This window comes from Oncorhynchus masou, chromosome 16 (genome assembly GCF_036934945.1).
Source record: "Oncorhynchus masou masou isolate Uvic2021 chromosome 16, UVic_Omas_1.1, whole genome shotgun sequence".
In the NCBI taxonomy this organism is placed as follows: Eukaryota; Metazoa; Chordata; class Actinopteri; order Salmoniformes; family Salmonidae; genus Oncorhynchus; species Oncorhynchus masou.
The window spans coordinates 39,614,789-39,628,896 of record NC_088227.1 but is presented as its reverse complement, the minus strand read 5'-3'; the positions used below and the strand labels follow the sequence as shown (position 1 = coordinate 39,628,896).

The 14,108-nt window shown below is 49.7% G+C and overlaps 1 long non-coding RNA gene across 1 annotated transcript in view; it reads left to right on the top strand.

The window, feature by feature from the left end:
- The window catches only part of LOC135557245 (uncharacterized), a 38,999-nt gene extending 38,341 nt beyond the window's left edge, over positions 1-658 (top strand). The window contains exon 3 of the long non-coding RNA XR_010458200.1: positions 260-658. This is a non-coding gene — a long non-coding RNA (uncharacterized LOC135557245). The remainder of the gene's footprint in view (positions 1-259) is intronic.
- The last annotated feature ends 13,450 nt before the right edge of the window (positions 659-14,108 follow it).

The window sequence follows — 14,108 nt, the reverse complement described above, 5'->3', positions numbered from 1 at the left end:
CTGTTTAATAAAGTGGGTGGGGTTATATCCTTCCTGTTTGGCCCTGTCCGGGGGTGTCCTTGGATGGGGCCACAGTGTCTCCTGACCCCTCCTGTCTCAGCCTTCAGTATTTATGCTGCAGTAGTTTATGTGTCGGGGGGCTAGGGTCAGTTTGTTATATCTGGAGTACTTCTCCTGTCCTATTCGGTGTCCTGTGTGAATTTAAGTGTGCTCTCTCTAATTCTCCCTTTCTCTCTTTCTTTCTTTCTCTCTCTCGGAGGACCTGAGCCCTAGGACCATGCCCCAGGACTACCTGACATGATGACTCCTTAATGTCCCCAGTCCACCTGGCCGTGCTGCTGCTCCAGTTTCAACTGTTCTGCATTATTATTATTCAACCATGCTCGTCATTTATGAACATTTGAACATCTTGGCCATGTTCTGTTATAATCTCCACCCGGCACAGCCAGAAGAGGACTGGCCACCCCACTTAGCCTGGTTCCTCTCTAGGTTTATTCCTAGGTTTTGGCCTTTCTAGGGAGTTTTTCTTAGCCATCGTGCTTCTACACCTGCATTGCTTGCTGTTTGGGGTTTTAGGCTGGGTTTCTGTACAGCACTTTGAGATATCAGCTGATGTACGAAGGGCTATATAAATAAATTTGATTTTTTTTTAAATAAATTTGATTAATAGCTTACCACATCTCTGATCACATCTCTGACCACATCTCTGACCACATCTCCTGACCACATCTCCTGACCACATTCTCAACCTTCTCAATTCACATTCAATTTATACAATCAAGTAATGTTTTACATCAGATCCATTTTCTAATCACAGTCAACTATATATATATGTAAAAAAAAAAAAAAATGCTGAAACCCAAAATAAAATAATGAATGTAATTTTTGTGACCAACAATTCTCTGTGATGGTTGGAGTCAAACAGAGTACAATGCTTGTGTCAAAAATGGCCCCCTATTCCTTATATAGTTCATAGATGCCTGTGGGCCCTGGTCAAATGTAGTGCACTATAAGTGGGAAAGGGTGTCATTTTGGGACTCAGACAATACAACAACAAACCCACAAGACTTATTTGTCCACGGTGATTTCCTCTCCCACAGTGATTCTCCCTCCCCCACAGTGATTCTCCCTCCCCCACAGTGATTCTCCCTCCCCCACAGTGATTCTCCCTCCCCCACAGTGATTCTCCCTCCCCCACAGTGATTCTCCCTCCCCCACAGTGATGCGGTCTCCCCCACAGTGATGCGGTCTCCCCCACAGTGATGCGGTCTCCCCCACAGTGATTCTCCCTCCCCCACAGTGATTCTCCCTCCCCCACAGTGACTCTCCCTCCCCCACAGTGATTCTCCCTCCCCCACAGTGATGCGGTCTCCCCCACAGTGATGCGGTCTCCCCCACAGTGATGCGGTCTCCCCCACAGTGATGCGGTCTCTCCCACAGTGATTCTCCCTCCCCCACAGTGATTCTCCCTCCCCCACAGTGATTCTCCCTCCCCCACAGTGATTCTCCCTCCCCCACAGTGATTCTCCCTCCCCCACAGTGATTCCCCCTCCCCCACAGTGATTCTCCCTCCCCCACAGTGATTCTCCCTCCCCCACAGTGATTCTCCCTTCCCCACAGTGATTCCCCCTCCCCCACAGTGTCTCTCCCTCCCCCACAGCGATGCGGTCTCCCCCACAGTGATGCTCCCTCCCCCACAGTGACGCCCCCACAGTGATTCTCCCTCCCCCACAGTGATTCTCCCTCCCCCACAGTGATTCTCCCTCCCCCACAGTGATTCTCCCTCCCCCACAGTGACGCCCCCCACAGTGATTCTCCCTCCCCCACAGTGACGCCCCCACAGTGATTCTCCCTCCCCCACAGTGATTCTCCCTCCCCCACAGTGACTCTCCCTCCCCCACAGTGATTCTCCCTCCCCCACAGTGATTCTCCCTCCCCCACAGTGATTCTCCCTCCCCCACAGTGATTCTCCCTCCCCCACAGTGATTCTCCCTCCCCCACAGTGATGCGGTCTCCCCCACAGTGATTCTCCCTCCCCCACAGTGATGCGGTCTCCCCCACAGTGATTCTCCCTCCCCCACAGTGATTCTCCCTCCCCCACAGCGATGCGGTCTCCCCCACAGTGATTCTCCCTCCCCCACAGTGACTCTCCCTCCCCTACAGTGATTCTCTCTCCCCCACAGTGATTCTCCCTCCCCCACAGTGGTTCTCCCTCCCCCACAGTGATTCTCCCTCCCCCACAGTGACTCTCCCTCCCCCACAGTGATTCTCCCTCCCCCACAGTGATTCTCCCTCCCCCACAGTGATTTCCCTCCCCCACAGTGATTCTCCCTCCCCCACAGTGATGCGGTCTCCCCCACAGTGATTCTCCCTCCCCCACAGTGATGCGGTCTCCCCCACAGTGATTCTCCCTCCCCCACAGTGATTCTCCCTCCCCCACAGTGATTCTCCCTCCCCCACAGTGATGCGGTCTCCCCCACAGTGATGCGGTCTCCCCCACAGCGATGCGGTCTCCCCCACAGTGATTCTCCCTCCCCCACAGTGACTCTCCCTCCCCTACAGTGATTCTCCCTCCCCTACAGTGATTCTCCCTCCCCCACAGTGATTCTCCCTCCCCTACGATGATTCTCCCTCCCCCACAGTGATTCTCCCTCCCCCACAGTGACTCTCCCTCCCCCACAGTGATTCTCCCTCCCCCACAGTGATTCTCCCTCCCCCACAGTGACTCTCCCTCCCCCACAGCGATGCGGTCTCACCCACAGCGATGCAGTCTCCCCCACAGTGATGCTCCCTTACAGCCATAGAAGTGTAACCGATGTGAAATGGCTAGCTAGTTAGCGGTGGTGCGCGCTAATAGTGTTTCAGTCGGTGACGTCACTCGCTCTGAGACTTGAAGTAGTGGTTCCCCTTGCTCTGCAAGGGCCGCGGCTTTTGTGGAGTGATGGGTAACGATGCTTCGTGGGTGTCAGTTGTTGATGAGTGCAGAGGGTCCCTGGTTTGAGCCCGGGTCGGGGCAAGGGGACGGACTAAAGTTATACCGTTACAGAAGGAATGTGACTTTTTGACCTTTGTCTTTCATGTCAAAAGGTGACCTTTGTCCTCAAATCAATAAGTTATTCTATTCCTCCATTTATTTATTTTTGGGGGGTTTTGGTGGTTTACAATGCTTGGGGATGACACACCCTGCTTCCCACATGACACCCTATTCCCTTTACAGTGCACTACTTTTGACCAGGATACATAGGTGTCTGGTCAAACGGAGTGCACTACAGAGGGAATAGGGTACTACAATTTTTTTCTTCATTTTGATTCCCTCCTGCTATCTGCTCGCCTTAAACAAGTCTACGAGGGACTCGCTTCTTTGAACTTGACTGTTTTTCAAAAGGGGGCATTACTCACATGTAAACATACACAATCTTGTCATGGCATGAAGTAGTCAATGCAAAGGCCTTCTCTGTCTGCTACGCTTTTTCTTCTATAAACTGAATGCTCCCGTTAGGTTTTTTTCCAAAAAGATACAAAAACATATTTTTGAACGGGCGCAAAGCCGGCAAAGACCCCCTAGAACAACGACTCCACTGTTGGAATATCCAAAGGAACCCTGTCATAACTCACAGGAACATCCACAGTGGCCCTGTAAGAACTCACAGGAATATCCACAGTGGCCCTGTAAGAACTCACAGGAATATCCACAGTAGCCCTGTAAGAACTCACAGGAATATCCACAGTAGCCCTGTAAGAACTCACAGAAATATCCACAGTGGCCCTGTAAGAACTCACAGAAATATCCACAGTAGCCCTGTAAGAACTCACAGGAATATCCACAGTAGCCCTGTAAGAACTCACAGAAATATCCACAGTGGCCCTGTCAGAACTCACAGGAATATCCACAGTGGCCCTGTAAGAACTCACAGAAATATCCACAGTGGCCCTGTAAGAACTCACAGGAATATCCACAGTGGCCCTGTCAGAACTCACAGGAATATCCACAGTGGCCCTGTAAGAATTCACAGGAATATCCACAGTGGCCCTGTAAGAACTCACAGGAATATCCACAGCAGCCCTGTAAGAACTCACAGGGATATCCACAGTGGCCCTGTAAGAACGGCCCTGTAAGAACTCAGGAATATCCACAGTGGCCCTGTAAGAACAGCCCTGTAAGAACTCAGGAATATCCACAGTGGCCCTGTAAGAACTCACAGGAATATCCACAGTGGCCCTGTAAGAACTCACAGGAATATCCACAGTGGCCCTGTAAGAACGGCCCTGTAAGAACTCAGGAATATCCACAGTGGCCCTGTAAGAACTCACAGGAATATCCACAGTGGCCCTGTCAAAACTCACAGGAATATCCACAGTGGCCCTGTCAAAACTCACAGGAATATCCACAGTGGCCCTGTAAGAACTCACAGGAATATCCACAGTGGCCCTGTAAGAACTCACAGGAATATCCACAGTGGCCCTGTCCGAACTCACAGGAATTTCAGTGATTAACTCTGTAATCGCTAGTTTTAGGAAATCTGAAAGAAAACACATGATATCGCTGTGTGAAAGTTTTCTGTCTGCACTGCTACCAAGGGCTGTTTGAAGTTTTTCAAAATGTGTTTGAGGGTATTGCGATGTTTTAATCAGCAACATGTCGGCATGTGCTGCACAGTGGTGTGTGTGTGTGTGTGTGTGTGTTTACACGGCCCAGACCGGACACAGTAACTCTACAGTGGCGGTCTAGACACAGCTTTGGCATCAACACTGAATTAACAGGTCACATCTGTGACAGACCGCAGCGAAATGGTTTGATTTACACACACAGACACACACACACACACACACACACACACACACACACACACACACACACACACACACACACACACACACACACACACACACACACACACACACACACACACACACACACACACACACACACACACACACACACACAGAGAGACACACAGATACACACACAGAGACACACACACACACGGACATAGTTATGCGTTCACAGTTCACAGCCACACATACAATGAAAGCATGCATGGAAACACACAAACACCCAGAGACACACACACACGCACACGCACACGCACACACTCGCACACGCAAGTACACACACACACACACACACACACACACACACACACACACACACACACACACACACACACACACACACACACACACACACACATAAACACACACACACACACACACACACACACACACACACACACACACACACACACACACACACACACACACACACACACACACACACACACACACACACACACACACACACACACACACACACACGTGAAAGCATTTAAACGCACACCTCTATAGGGTCTGTTAATGTACCATCCACACCACTATAGGGTCTGTTAATGTACCATCCACACCACTATAGGGTCTGTTTATGTCCCATCCACACAACTGTTTATGTCCCATAGGAAAAGCAGGGCCAGTCAAACAACAGAGCATCACCACAATGTACCATACACTACAAGGTAACCGTGTCGAGAGAGTCCAAAGACTGGGGCCTGTGTATGTGCACTACAACAATGTACTGGGGCCTGTCATGTAGGGTTGCAAAATTCCGGTAATATACCCAAAATTCCTAAGTGTCCCAGAAATCCTAGTTGGCGGATTTCCTGAATTCTGTGTCTCCACTTGAAAATCTACTACAGTTTAGTATAAAATTCTGTAGTAATTTACTGTAGAATACTATACTGCACACTGTAGTATCCCTCGGTTATGTGCAGTACTAACTATAGAATTGTGTAGTATATTGTAGAATACTTGTTACGGTTGTGTACGGGAGGCGATGTCAGAGCAGAGTAGGCGCACTTTTATTCTGGTCAATAAAATAAGCATAAAATGACATCAAAGTGCCCAAAACACAGAACATGTACAAAAGTCTAGCGCGTGAACATACCCACATAACAATAAACAATAACACACAAAGACATGAAGGGCAACCGAGGACTAAATACATGCAGTGTGATATGATAATGAAAACCAGGTGTGTATTGAAACAAGACAAAACAAATGGACATATGAAAAATGGAGCGGCGATGGCTAGAAAGCCGGTGACGTCAATCGCCGAACACCGCCCGAACAAGGAGAGGAGCCTACTTCAGTGGAAGTCGTGACAGTACCCCCCCTTGATGTGCGCAGGACGATCCGGCCGACTGTGAAACTCCCGTAGCAGTTCGGCGCCCATCACCTCTCCTCCAGACCGTACCCCTCCCCACTCCAAAGAGGTACTGAAGGGCCCCCGTGGAGTGGGACGCCTCGAATCCAGGATGGCAAGAACGGAGTACGCCGGGGCCCCCTCAATGTCCAGACGGGGCGGAGGAACCTCCCGCACCTAGGATTTCTGGAGCGGACCAGCCACCACCGGCCTGAGGAGAGACACATGGAACAAGGTTTGAGGTTGTATTAGTACGGTAATCAGAGGGAAGCTGTAATCTGTAACATACCTCGTTCACCCTCCTCAGGACTTTGAATGGCTCCACAAACCGTGGACCCAGCTTCCGGCAGGGCAGTTGGAGGGGCAGGTTTCGGGTCGAGAGCCAGACCCGGTCCCCCGCTGGTCTTTTAGCGAAGCGCGATACGCTGGAGGTGAACATGGACGGCCTCCCATGTCTCCTAACGCGCCAGAACCAGTCGTCCTCTGCAGGAGCCTCGGTCTGACCCTGATGCCAAGGTGCCAGAACCGGCTAGTACCCCAATACGCACTGGAAGGGAGAGAGGCTAGTGGAGGAGTAGCGAAGCGAGTTCTGCGCCATCTCGGCCCAGGGCACGAACACTGCCCACTCCCCCGGCCGGTCCTGGCAATAGGACCGCAGAAAACTGCCCACATCCTGGTTGACATTCTCTACCTGCCCGTTACTCTCGGGGTGAAAACCCGAGGTAAGGCTGATCGAGACCCCCAGACGTTCCATGAACTCCTTCCAGACTCTCGATGTGAACTGGGGACACCGATCAGACACTATATCATCAGGCACCCCGTAGTGCCGGAAGACGTGAGTAAACAGGGCTTCCGCAGTCTGTAGGGCCATAGGAAGACCGGGCAGAGGGACGAGACGACAGGACTTAGAGAAACTATCCACAACGACCAGGATCGTAGTGTTTCCCTGTGAAAGAGGTAGCTCGGTTAAGAAATCCACAGACAGATCTGACCAAGGTCGTTGTGGAATGGGTAAGGGGTGAAGCTTATCTCTGGGCAGGTGTCTCGGAGCCTTACACTGGGCACACACCGAGCAGGTGGAAACATAAACCCTCACGTCCTTAGCCAAGGTGGGCCACCAGTACTTCCCAGTCAGACAGCGTACCGTCTGACCAATCCCCGGTTGACCAGAGGAGGGTGACGTGTGGGCCCAATAGATCAGCTGGTCACGGACAGCAGACAGAATGTACATACGCCCGATGGGACACTGGAGGGGAGCGGGCTCCGTATGCAACACCTGCTCAATGTCCATGTCCAGCTCCCACATGACTGGTACTACCAGACAAGAGGCCGGGAGTATGGGAGTCTGATCCATGGGCCGCTCCCCTGTGTCATACAGCCGGGACGGTGCGTCTGCCTTCTTATTCTGGGAACCTGGTCCGTAGGACAGAGTTAACATAAAACTGGTAAAGAACATGGCCCACCTTGCCTGTCGAGGATTCAGTCTCCTCGCTACCCGGATGTATTCCAGGTTGCGGTGGTCAGTCCAGATGAGAAAAGGGTTTTTTAGCCCCCTCAAGCCAATGTCTCCATGCCTTCAACGGTTTAACCACAGCCAACAGCTCCCGGTCCCCCACATCATAGTTTCACTCCGCTGGGCTGAGCTTCTTCGAGAAGAAAGCACAGGGGCAGAACGCCAAACAGGGATCCGGATGGGCCAGCACGGGAGCCGACGTAAACAGGGCTCTTAGCTGCCCAAAAGCCCTGTCCGCTCAGCCGACCACTGCAACCGTACGGGACACCTCTTCAGCAGTGAGGTAATGGGAGCAGCCACCTGGCCAAAACCCCGGATAAACCTCCGGTAGTAATTGGCAAACCTTAAAAATCGATGCTCCTCCTTTACTGTGGTGGGAGTCGGCTGCAACACGGTCACTCTCCATTTCCACCCCTGCCGTGGAAATACGATACCCTAGGAAGGAGACGAAAGAACAGGCTGAAAGAACAGGCATTTCTTGGCCTTGACATACAGGTCATGCTCCAACAGCTGTCCAAGTACCCCGCGTACCAAGGACACATGCTCGGCGAGTGTAGCGGAGTATATCAGAATGTCTTCGATATACACCACTACACCCTGCCCATGCAGGTCCCTGAAAATCTTGTCTACAAAGGATTGGAAAACTGATGGAGCATTATTCAACCCGTACGACGAGGTACTCATAATGCCCTGAGGTGGTACTAAATGCTCTCTTCCACTCGCCTCCCTCCCGGATATGCACCAGGTTATACGTCGTCCTGAGATCCAGTTTCGTGAAGAAGCCCCATGCATTGACTCAATCGCCGAGTCGATAAAAGGTAGAGGGTATCTGTACCTCACCATGATTTGATTGAGATTTCTATAGTCAATGCACGGGCGTAAACCTCCATCCTTCTTCTTCACAAAATATGATACTCGAGACGGGTGAAGTGGATGACCGAATGTATCCCTGATTCAGGGATTCAGAGACATATGTCTCCAAAGCCACCGTCTCATCTTGCGACAGGGGATACACGTGACTCCTGGAAAGCGCAGCGTTTGCCAGGAGATTTATCTCACAATCCCCCCGTCGATGAGGTTGTAATTGAGTCGCCTTCTTTTTACAGAAGGCGAGAGCCAAATCAGCATATCCTGGGGGGATCCTTCCTTCCTTCCTACCTACCTACTGGTTATAGAAAAAAGAAGGAGGTCTGAACTCTCCGTTCAGACTCCAGTCCTACCTTCCTACAAGTTATAGAACATTTGCTATTTTAGTATTTATGAAGCATGTTTCAGGAAGGAGAAAACCTCCAACTCAATGTTAACAATAATGAAACAAAATATGCAAAATTGTTATGTCCATCGTCGGAATGAGACCAAAGTGCAGCGTGGAAAGTGTACATCTTACTTTATTTTACATGAACAAAAAAAATAACAAAAGATCAACGAACGTACAGTTCTGTAGGGCTATACAGCAACTGTACAAAAACAAGATCATCACTGGAGGCTTCTTGCTATGGACCGTCTCAGCAGGTTCCGGACTGTGGATCATCGTATGAGGTTCCGGACTGTGGACCATCGTAGGAGGTTCCGGACTGTGGACTGTCGTTGGAGGTTCCGGACTGTGAAACGTCGGCAGAAGCTATGGACTGGGAACTGTCGCCGGAAGCTCTGGACTGGGAACTGTCGCTGGAAGCTCTGGACTGTGGAGGCGCACTGGAGGCCTGATGCGTGGCACCGGGCTGATGACACGCACCTCAGGGCGAGTGCGGTGAGGAGGCATAGGGACGTACTGGACTGTGGAGGCGCACTGGAGCATAGAGCTGGCACAACCCGTCCTGGCTGGATGCTGACTTTAGCCCGGCAGGTGTGGGGCGCTGGCACAAGACGCACTGGTCTGTGAAGGCGCACTGGAGACACGGTGCGTAGAACTGCATAACATGGTGCCTGAACCGTGACCCCAGGGCGAGTGCACGGAGGAGACACAGGACCCACCGGACTGGGGAGGCACACCGAAGGCCAGATGCGTGAAACCGGTGCACATGACACCGGGCAGGTGTCATCCTCCTCAGCACGCCCACTCTGCAGCGCTCTCAACGCCAGCACCTCTCTCCGGAATCTTGCATCGAGCTCCTCACTCGACTCCCTGGCTGGCTCTGGTTCACCCCGCGGCTCTGCCGACCACTCCGTGTGACCACTCCGTGTGCCCCCTCCCAAAAAATGTTTTGGGGCTGCCTCTCGTGCTTGCGTCATGTCCAAGATTCCTGATCTCGTCGCCGTTCCTCTCACGCTGCCTCCGCCTGCTTCCATGGCAGGGTCTTGTCCCCTGCCATTACCTCCTCCCAGGTCCATGATGTCCTCCACTCCTGGGCACGCTGCTTGGTCACTTGGTGGTGGGATCTTCTGTTAAGTCCGTCGTCGGAATGAGACCAAAGCGCAGCGTGGAAAGTGTCCATCTTACTTTATTTTAGATGAACGCCCAAAAATAACAAAAGATCACCTAACGTAAAGTTCTGCAGGGCTATACAGCAACTGTACAAAAACAAGATCTCACAAACGTGGGTGGAAAAATGGCTGCCCAAGCATGATTCCCAATCAGAGACAACGATACACAGCTGCCTCTGATTGGAAACCATACCCGACCAACAAAGAAATTGAAAACTAGAATGCCAACCCAAATCACACCCTGACCTAACCGAATAGAGAAATAAACAGGCTCTCTAAGGTCAGGGCGTGACATAAATATTACAGTATAGTACAGTTTTCTTTTACCACAGTATTTATACTATAGTTAACTGTAAATACTACAGTATATCGCAGTAAATACTAGAGTAAATACCACAGTATACTAGAGTAAATACTACAGTTAATATTACAGTATAGTACAGCTTTCTTAAACTACAGTATTGATACTAAAGCTAACTGTAAATACTACAGTATATAACAGTAAATACTAGAGTAAATACTACAGTATACTAGAGTAAATACAGAGTAAATACTACAGTATACTAGAGTAAATACTAGAGTAAATACTACAGTATACTAGAGTAAATACAAGAGTAAATACCACAGTAAATACTACAGTGTTTTTGCACTACAGTGAATACCACAGTAAATTCTGCAAAAACACTACAGTGAATACTATAGTATTGACGCCATCTCTTGAATCTTGTGAAGGCGGCATCAGGAATGTAGACAGGTGTCTTTGATAGAAGTGTGAAATCGTACAAGAACCTTGAATAGATGGATGAGATAGGGTATTAACCTTTTCTTTGCTTTCAGAACTTTCTGGGTTGTGTGCAGACCTACCTGGGTTCAAACAGTACTTGAAATAGTTTCAAATACTTTGAGCATTTGGTTTTTAGGCTGACTGGAGTGGCGGGGTGGGCAGGCTTTGCACTCATTGAGACTTTTCTATTGTTTCCGTTGCAACGGACAAGCTAAATCAAGCCCAACTAAAGTATTTGAAATGATTTCAAATAGTATTTTAACCCAGGTATGATTGCTATCTGGGTTGTGTCTGTGTTTTTAATGGATTAGCTGAGAAGCAAAGCAGTACTTTAGGGATTTTTACATTGCATTTTTCCCACTGAGAACTTGGCTCGTCAATCAGACTGAAGTTCTTGTTGTGTAAGGACTGTGCTTTTGTTTTGACAGTTTTGTCATACATGAACGCTTTGGCATTGCGGCCACTACTGGCCAGTGGACCAGTTGTCATGATGTTCTTTGGTTATTTTCTGCCGTGGGAATAATAGTTGTGCCCGTATTCTCTGAATACTGCTCCACTGGCATTGTCTGTGAGAACAGAGAGAGGACACAGAATCTTTTGGGTGAATCACGATGGTTAGTTACATCCCCTCAAAGTATTTGTGTCAGAGCTCATCGCTAGCTACCCCCACGCTGAAAACCAAACCCAATAACAGCGGCTCCGGTGGACTGCAGTTTTCAACAAAAGCCATGGTGTCAGATGAAACTGGAATGCCACTGCGGCTCTCACTCTCTCCTGCCAATCTCGCTGTACCCAAACAGACAACAGAGTCTGACAACGGCAGGGACTGCCTAGCTTGGAGAGAAGCAGCAATCAAAGCGGTTGTGTTCACACCAAAACAAAAATCCACCCCCCAAGCGTTTCTCTCTCTCTCTTTCTCTCTCTCTCTCTCTCTCTCTCTCTCTCTCTCTCTCTCTCTCTCCCTCTCTCTCTCAGACTCTGACTCTGCCAGATGAGATCCTGAAGAGCCGAAGAGATCCCTGTGTGTGTCCATTGTCTGGGTAACCCATCTCCCCTCTACTCTGAGTGCCTCTCCGAGGTGTACTGTACAGTTAGTCCGGCCCAGCCAGCTAGACACTGAAAGGAGCCCATTCTTCTCCTCTCTGACTCTCAGCAGCAGAGCAGCGCTGCCCCAGGTTCTGGTTTCTGTGGGGCTTTTGTCTCGCTCAAACCGAGTGAGGACACAGAATGGGTCTGGAGGGAAACCAACGCCGCACCTTCACCTTTCCCATCGGCGCCCCTGCGGCCCGCTTTCAGTGTTTCTGTTTCTCGACCACAGAGAGGGATTAGAACCTTGTGAACTTTATTCATTTGTTTTTACTATGCTTGTGGCTATATACATAAATTCTTGTCCAATAAATTAATGCATTGACTTTAGTGTTGAACCTTATAACAGCATCTGTACTTATTCATCTAAATCATTAAACGCATCACAACGTATTTTCATGATTGAAATCAAATGTGCATTGGTACAAGTAATACCAATTCCTTTGATAAGAAATTCATGTTAGCCACTTCGCCTTTGTCCCAGGTGTGTTGGCCAGCACAGTAAAGCCGTTGACCTTTGTAACGTGAGGAGTCTACCTCCTGCTAAAGTAGCTCCATGCATGAGAGAGAGTGGATAACCGAGGCTGCTCACAACAGAAGGGAGAATACACAAAGCTAACGTTATGGTCCACTAACCACCATGATATCTGTAACACAGCGGTATTCTGAATAGCAAGACCAAGACACCTTTAAAGGTGAGCTTTATAGAGACTGTATAGCTCAGTCGCCTGGCCATACCTTACTGTGCTGTCAGTGTGGTGGATTGTGGGTAGTGAAACTCCTGTATTGCGTCATGAAGGCATCTTTCAGCTGTGTGTGTTTCCCTCTGTGGTTGGCGCTGACAGATTGACACCTTGCTGTCAGTCTCTGTGTAGGGGAATCCTGCAGTATTATCTCTCAGACAGACAATAAGGACATAATAAGGGCACAATAAGGGCACAATAAGGGCACAATAAGGGCACAATAAGGGCACAATAAGGGCACAATAAGGGTACAATAAGGGCACAATAAGGGCACAATAAGGGCACAATAAGGGCACAATAAGGGCACAATAAGGGCACAATAAGGGCACAATAAGGGTACAATAAGGGCACAATAAGGGTACAATAAGGGCACAATAAGGGCACAATAAGGGCACAATAAGGGCATAATAAGGGCACAATAAGGGCACAATAAGGGCACAATAAGGGCACAATAAGGGCACATAAGGGTACAATAAGGGCACAATAAGGGCATAATAAGGGTATAATAAGGGCACAATAAGGGCACAATAAGGGCACAATAAGGGCACAATAAGGGCACAATAAGGGCACAATAAGGGCACAATAAGGGCACAATAAGGGCATAATAAGGGCACAATAAGGGCACAATAAGGGCACAATAAGGGCATAACACAACACATATTCCTGGGAAGCAGACTGGAAGTAGGAGGCTGAACCCAGACTGGCCCTGGTCTGGTTTGCGTCATCCAGTCCGTCAGCTGTGTCAGTCAGCCACGCCAGGGTGACAGACCCTGGGACTCCCTCCAGTCTGGAAGGCTTACACATGTTGGGCTTGGTTGGTCTAGGCCTGGTTTGCATCAGTCAGCCACGTCACGACGCAGGAAGTGGAGGGCCAAGCCATCCTGGTCTGGAATTCCTGCCAGCTTCACTTCCTGACCTGAGGATCATCCTCCAGTCTCAGCCACTATTCCCTTTTTTCCACCTCCCAAATGGCACCCTTATCCCTGTGTCGTGCATTACTTTCGACTGTGGCCAACAGAACTGTAAGACTTCATTCGCAGTGATACAGAAAAAGAAACAGCCAATCCCAATGTGTGATATCGTCACCTCTCACGCAAACGTCAGGCCATAGGAAACTCCTAGGAAGTCTCTGGCCTAGCGTGGGATCACTGTACATCACAGGGATCCATCAAATGTCACATGTACCCGTGGCCAGTGGGCGAATCACAGGCCTGCAGACTTCCTCTCTCATTGGGGGTATGTGTGATGGTTCGGAAATAGTCAATCATCTTGTGTCAACCACTTCTGGTTGTGTACTTTTAACTGACTCTGGACCGGTACAGGCAGTATCACAGAGATGCACTATTGTAAAGTGGCTGTTCC